The sequence below is a fragment of the Brassica oleracea genome, chromosome C6 (genome assembly GCF_000695525.1).
Source record: "Brassica oleracea var. oleracea cultivar TO1000 chromosome C6, BOL, whole genome shotgun sequence".
In the NCBI taxonomy this organism is placed as follows: domain Eukaryota; kingdom Viridiplantae; phylum Streptophyta; class Magnoliopsida; order Brassicales; family Brassicaceae; genus Brassica; species Brassica oleracea.
The window spans coordinates 27,521,341-27,529,317 of NC_027753.1; the positions used below are offsets into that span (position 1 = coordinate 27,521,341).

Consider the following 7,977-nt stretch of genomic DNA (forward strand, 5'->3'; position numbering starts at 1 on the left):
ATTGCTTTCATATTATTCAACCAAAGACATTTGATGTTTGAGATATGTTAGCAAATGAGCATTCATCTAGACATAGAGTTTGCTTAGAATTGTGTCTAGGCTTAAGGTTGATAGTTTGATTGATCATTTGTCATCCTTAGTTCGATACTTGATCACCCAAGGTCTAATCCCTATGCCCATGAGTTCTCTTTTCCATTAGTCAAGAAAGTATCATTCTGTTATTGTTTTCTAGTTTTAGTCATAGCTTAAAACCCATTTAAATCATTGGTTGCACTTAGATTAAGTGAGTACTTGCATTCTCAGTGCTTTGATATCCCTCAGAACTGGTTCGACAATCACTATACTACAACATTTGTCTTAGGAGCCTTGAAAACTCCTAACATCAGTAATTACAAAATATAATTTATGAAATTGTATGATACAAAGACCTTGACTTGTCTTACTACAGAATTCAGAGTAAACGATAGTAATCATTTAATTTTCCTCAATTTCTCATCTGCTACTCTTTTGTTTTCTCCGCACCTTCAGCAGAATGTTAAGGTTACTATAGAAATATATATTTTCACTGAATTCTGCTTTTTTCTTTGATTTACTTAGCTTTTAACCAAGTTGTTGGGGGATATTTCAACCAAAGTCTTTGTTAACGTACTTTGTGGTAAATGGGTCTTAGGCGAGACATATAACACACCTTGATTATGAACCTTGTCTACAAATAGACCTTGGATGTTTTTATCATACGTTTATGAGTAAACTATAGCGAACACTCCCTTAACGTACGTCATGTGACTTTTGTTTTCTTTAGCAGCGACTTGGAATTTTCTAAATGTACAGAATATATAACGGTGGAGGCATTTGCATTAAACTCACAAATCATAAAGGAAAATGGAGGGGAAGTTTTTCTTGTTGATATGGGTGGTATTGTTGTTGGGGCAGCTACATGGATACAAAAGCTGTATTGACAAAGAAAGGAAGGCTTTGTTGGAGCTCAAGAAATACATAATATCAATCACTGAAGAAGAGTATTCCGACTATGTTCTGCCTACCTGGATTTACGACACAGAGAGTGATTGCTGCTGTTGGGAGGGAGTTAAGTGCAATCGTACCAGCAAACGGGTGACCGAGATTGCCTTTGGTGCATTATACCTCAGAGAGAGTTCTCGTCTAAATCTTTCTTTGCTGCATCCCTTCGAAGATGTTCGTAATCTGAACTTATCCAACTATCCATGGCCTATCAGTGGAACCTACTACCAATTGCCTATCAGTGGAACCTACTACCAATTCAATGGCTTGTTTGATGATGTTGAAGGTATTTATATGGACTACCTATTTGATATTACGGTGCTTGGATTCTCTCTGATTCTGCATTGACTTGCTCATGACTGTGTGCCATGTTGTGTATTGTAATGTATTCCCTTTCGCATGAAAATTATAATAAATGATTGAGACATGTATATGCTTACCAAGATTATCGTTTGCAGGTTTTAAGAGCCTAGGGAGATTAAGAAACCTGGAGATTCTGGATCTCTCTTGTAATAGCTTCAACAATAGCATCTTTCCCTTTCTTAAGTTTGCTACATCACTCAGAACTCTTTTTATGCGGGATAACAACTTCAATGTACCTCTTCCTGCTGAGGGTATGTTTTCTTTTCACTTGTAACTAAGTGGATACACTCGGATGACCTTACTATTGATGGTGTCTCTGTTGTTAGTTTGATTCAATAATTATGATTAGAGTCTTTTTGTTGTATTTCTTTTCAGAACTTAGAGATTTGACAAACTTGGAAATACTGGTCCTAAGTGGAAACGGATTTACTGGCTCCATACCAGTACAAGGTAACTAAGAGATTTTAGTTGATATAAGGATTTTTAATAATAAAACCTTTCAATTAAAAATAGATCGTAAAACAATCGCTCAGCTAAAAATTCCAACAAAGAACCTTCAACTTTAATTTTGTTAACATCTCGAACCTTTCGTCATGATGGAGAATTACAAATGTTAACTGAATTAAAATTGAAAGTTAATAATGTTGAAAACTTAATTGAATGGTATTTTTCCGATTCAAAAATGTTTAGACATTTTACCATTAAAAGTCATTAAATAATTTAAAACATTTATTATCACTTATGCATTTTTTAAAACTCTAATCTAACTATACTATAAAAATAGAAACAGTAAAAATGTACTAAAGATCATAGTTGGACAGTTACATTTATTTAATAGAAGCAGTGAAATGTACTCAAAAGTTACATTTTTTGATAATATATTTTAATGTATGTTTATTTAAAATGAAACATATATTTATCTTTAAATATTTATAAAAACTCTTAATTAATATTAGCAATATTATTAAAAATGAATATTAATTCATTTTTGGTTTATAGAATAAGAAATATCATGCGAGAATATTTACGTACAAATAATTCATATTAATAATTAATCTATTTATTATAAGTTTTATTAACTGTAAAATTATATAATTACATATACAGAATAACAAATCTTATGAATTTTACAGCATACTTTAAATTATTGAAACAAAATATTAAAGTAAGATATTTTAACTAATAAATAATTTATACTTTAATATAAATATTTAAGTTAGAATATTAAACGGTAATTTAATATAGTTGAATTTGATAAAAATAAAATACTAAATTTAGTTATATTATGGTACACTGAACTATATGTTATATTTTACAATTACAGCTTATACAGATTATCACACAAAAATGTAAATATATATTAAGTATAAGATGGGCTGAATGACACATAGTTAATTTTATTATAATGAAATAAATTTGAACAATATAAGAAATTAAAATAAATTTATATTTTAATTTTAGTGATTTAAAATATAATAAAATTATAGAAATTATATAAATGATTTATATGATTTTCATAAAATAAAAATTTTAATTTAATTATCTATAATTTAAAACAAATGTTTTTTATAAAATATACATGCATACAAAAGTTAATTTTCAGTAAGTCATTAAAACTAATTTATAACTTATGAATTATTTTATCAATCTTATAACTGATTTATAAAGATTTTATAAATATGATAATACTTTTCAATTATTAATAAGACTTAACAACGATTTAATTAACTTTTATAATTCCTTCTACTTATTAGGGTAAGATAATGCAGTGTTAGTGAAAACATGAAGTAAAATAATAAAACAAAAGACACAAGTTTCTTATATCACTAGTGCCAAATATCAAATAATTTAAGATTTTTAAGTTGCATTAAGTTTTAAGTACTGTTGAAGATAATTAATTTAAGATATATAAATCACTTATATATTAATTGAGAAACATTACAACATTTTTTGTAGACATGTGTTATCACTAGGATGATTTTTAGAATATTTATAGAAATAGATTGGTCCATCTATATATATAATATATTTTTTTATTAAATCAGCCATAAATTTATTATTAATGTTTTTCATTATTTGTTAAATTAAATTGTGGAATTTCCTAATGTGGCTAAAGTATATATGATAATTAATGATTTTGAATAATAAAGATTTGATAAAATTAGTGTATCTTCTATCATATTTGTTTAATTTTAACCAATTAAAATAAATTAAACAACCAAATTAATCACATAATAAAAATTTAGATTATTATGTATATTCTATATTTTGAATTAAAAAAAAAGATTATAAATTACTAAACTTTTAAAAATCTCACATTTAAATTTTTAAATCATGGTTTAAAATTTTTGTTATGTCAAGATACAAATGATTATAAAATCATATATGTAGAAATTCCATATAATAAGTACTAAGATTAAAACACACACACACACACACACACACACACACACACATATATATATATATATATATATATATATCATTTTAAATTAGACTATATACTATATAAAAATACATAAATATTTTAATTTCAAAATTTTACTTTGAAAATTTTCTTTTGATAAAAGCTTGGAACAAATATTGACAACTTAATTTTTAAAAAATAAAAAATTACTACAACTGTTAATTCCACAACGAAAATTTTGTTATCAGTAATTTAAAATTTTTCGAAAAAGATACAATTGATAAAAAAACAAGATGAGTAGAAAGCATCTTTTAGTATATATTAATATTTAAAATATACTATGTATACGTTAATATCATTTAAACTTAATTACATGCCATATCAAATAAAAAAAAATGCTTTGATTAATAAAATATATTTATATGTTCACACTAATTTAATTATATATGTAATAGTTAATGATTTTTTTAATTATTTGATATATATTTTATTATATCATAATATGTAAAAAATATATATAATACATAAAATAATACATAAAATAATTTATGTGCAAGGCGGGATTTAACCTAGTTAGTTTTTAAAAGTAATGCATAAGATAATGGCTGCATATGCCATTGGTTCGTGTAATCTTTGAAATCATGTTGTCATAGATAAAGGTGCTTACATTTGTGTTGGTTTTGTCCTGTGGCAGAGTTATCTGTCCTGAGGATGCTGAAATCTCTGTATCTAGGTGGTAACCAATTTTCTGCACCAATAGGATCGCAAGGCATGTTTGCTTAATGTTTAGCAAGATTGTCGTTTGTATTTATCCAAAATAAAAGGTTCTCGTTTACAGGTTATAAGAGCCTAGGGAGATTAAGAAACCTGGAAATATTGGATCTCTCTTATAATGAATTCAACAGCAGCATATTTCCCTTTCTTAGTGCTGCTACATCACTCAAGACTCTGTTTCTTGGGTTCAACCGCATGGATGGCCCTTTTCCAGCTGAAGGTGTGGTTTTCCATTTCTATGTTGCCTATTTCTTGGTGATATATATTTTTGTCAATCGATTCAGTTTTATCATTATTGGTCTAACGTTATATGTTTTACATCTAGTTTGTAACATTTTTATTCATGTTGGACTCCCTTTCAGAACTTAAAGATTTGATAAACTTGCAACTGTTGGACCTGAGTCAAACCAATTTGAATGGCTCCATACCAATACAAGGTAGCTCAAAACTACTGTCCATGTAACATTTTTTTTGTGGTTTGTATCATTTTTGAGATCATCATGTTCGTATGTAACGATGCTTACTCTTATGCTGGCTTGTCATTTGGCAGAGTTATCTGTCCTAAGGAAACTGGAAGCTCTGGATTTAAGTGATAATGAATTTTCTGGCTCACTAGAATCGCAAGGCAAGACTAACCATATCCTTAGCTACTCCATTAAAACTGGTGGTGAATTAACGTTAAGTCATCTGTATGAAAAAGTTGCATTTGATTACTGTAGGGATCTGCCAAATGAAGAATATGCAAGATTTTGATCTCAGTGGAAACAAACTAGTAGGTCAGTTTCCCTTATGCTTAACTAGGTTGACAAGACTTCAAGTTCTTGATCTCTCATACAACCAATTGACTGGGAATGTGCCATCTGCTCTTGGTAAACTTGAATCCCTTAAGTACTTATCGTTGGTTGAAAACAACTTTGAAGGCTCCTTCTCAATTGGTTCGCTTGCAAACCTCTCAGAGCTAATGGTGTTAAAACTTGGTTCAAAATCTCTATCATTTCAAGTAGAGTCTGAAAGTTATTGGAAGCCAAAAATTCAAATGAGTGTTATTATACTATCATCTTGCAACTTGGTAAAGGTTCCTCATTTTCTCCTATACCAGAAGGATTTGATTGTCATTGATCTTTCTGGCAATAAAATTTCTGGAATTTTTCCTCCTTGGCTTTTGGCAAACAATAAGAAGCTTGAAGCTTTGCTTCTACAGAATAACCTCTTTACAAGCTTTCAACTACCGAAATCTGCTCATGGTCTTCTTTACCTGGATGTGTATCTGCCATCTTCTATTGGCAACATGAAAAGTATTGTATATCTGGATATATCAAACAACAGATTCCACGGGGTGCTACCAAGAAGTTTTCTTATGGGTTGCTATTCCCTAGAAATTTTGAGGCTGTCACATAACAAACTAAGTGGAGAGGTGTTTTCGGAATCAGTCAACTTAACTCGTATAGTGGAGTTGTCTATGGATAACAATCAATTTACAGTAAAGAATGGACAAGGTTTCCGGAGTTTTGAATCTTTGGAATTGCTTGACATTTCAAGTAACGGTCTCACAGGTGTTATTCCGAGCTGGATTGGCGAACTTCACTTAAGGGCACTACAGGTTTCAAATAACTCGTTGGAAGGTGAGATACCTATTTCTTTGTTCAACTTATCTGCTCTTCAGTTGCTGGATCTCTCTGCAAACAATTTATCTGGGGATATTCCTCCGCACGTCAAGACAACCATTTATCAGGAGAAATTCCAGGCACATTGCAGAATGTCTCTGTACTTGATCTGAGAAATAACAGATTGTCTGGGAACATTCCTGAGTTCACCAACACTCAAAACATCAGTGTTCTTCTTCTTCGGGGGAATAATTTAACAGGCCATATTCCTCGTCAGTTGTGTGACCTAAGCAACATCCACCTTCTGGATCTTGCCAACAACAGCCTGAGTGGATCCATACCTTCATGCTTCAGAAATACATCATTTGGTTTGCAAGAAGATTATTCATTCATTTCCATAACCAATCGTTTTTTCTATCTGTACAATGATTTCAAATCTGTTATTCAGCTTGATCCGTCTTGGTTGGAAGACTACCTGATTAGTCCTCAGATTAAAATTGAATTTACAATAAAACACCGATATGATGCCTATTGGGGTGGAAATCTCAACTTATTGTTTGGAATGGATCTCTCAGAAAATGAGCTGAGTGGTGACATCCCAGCCGAGCTTGGAGTTCTTCTGGAACTACAAGGTCTCAATCTCTCTCACAACAAGTTATCAGGAGCTATACCAGAAACCTTTTCAGGTCTCAAGAACGTAGAAAGCCTTGATCTTTCCTTCAACATGTTACATGGTCATATTCCACCACAACTAACAGATCTGAGCAGCCTTGCGGTCTTCAATGTGTCCTTCAACAATTTATCAGGAGTCATTCCACAGGGAAGACAGTTTAACACTTTTGATTCACAAAGCTTTTTAGGTAATCCTCTTCTCTGTGGAAAACAAATCAACAGAAGCTGCCACAACAGTAACTTCCAAGTACCAGATAATGAAGTGAAGGTCGATGAGAGCCAAATCGACATGGTATCATTTTACTGGAGTTCTGCTGCAGCTTATGTTACAATAAATTTTGTTTGACCCGTTTAACATATTGAACCAACAAAACCGAACTGTTACGAAATCAACTCATAACATATTGCCGACCTGGAGCCAAATCTTGTGCTGAAAGATGTGAAATAAACCAAACCAATCATGGGATCGACATCCAAACGGTCATGGAATCGAAAAGGAATACCACATGCGCTATGACTAGCTAGGCTCTTGGCTAGGCCACAGCGGCTTGAAACCACATACAAGTATACAACCTCAAAAATGCATCGGCTATGTAGTATGTACAAGTCACCGGTTATCTCGTTGACATCTAAACTGACTGGTCTACCACATATGTTACCAAGAGCAGATACAAAAGAAAAGACCAAGCAAAAAAAAAAACAGAAGTTAAAGACTCCCTGTGTTTGCAACATTCTGACATCAATGCACCAGAATGAACAGAGCAGGTTCACTTTTGTATACACGCACAAGTCTTCGGTTTAATTAGATCTCAGCGGAATGTTAATGCTTATTAACCGGTTCTTGATTACTGATTAGCCAAGCCGTAGATGCTATTTATGAGATATGTTATGTCACAAGCCTTTTGTCTTTTCTCTACAGTTTCCACTGTTTCAAACTTAACTATTGAGTTTTTTTACTCTTAAAGCACCATTGGCAATGGTCTCTCAATTAGGAATGTCTCAAAATTAAAAATATTGAAAATTAAGAAAGAAAGAGAAATGGAGAAATTCACAAAAAGAACTTGTCTACATGGACTCATCTAGGTTTTGAAAGCCGAAGATCTTCATGGTACTCACATCTCTGGATGCGTGAAAATA

The 7,977-nt window shown here is 31.2% G+C and overlaps 1 pseudogene; it reads left to right on the plus strand.

Moving 5' to 3' along the window:
• The first annotated feature begins 882 nt into the window (after positions 1–882).
• On the plus strand, positions 883–7,186 carry LOC106297885 (annotated as a pseudogene).
• Positions 7,187–7,977: the final 791 nt, after the last annotated feature.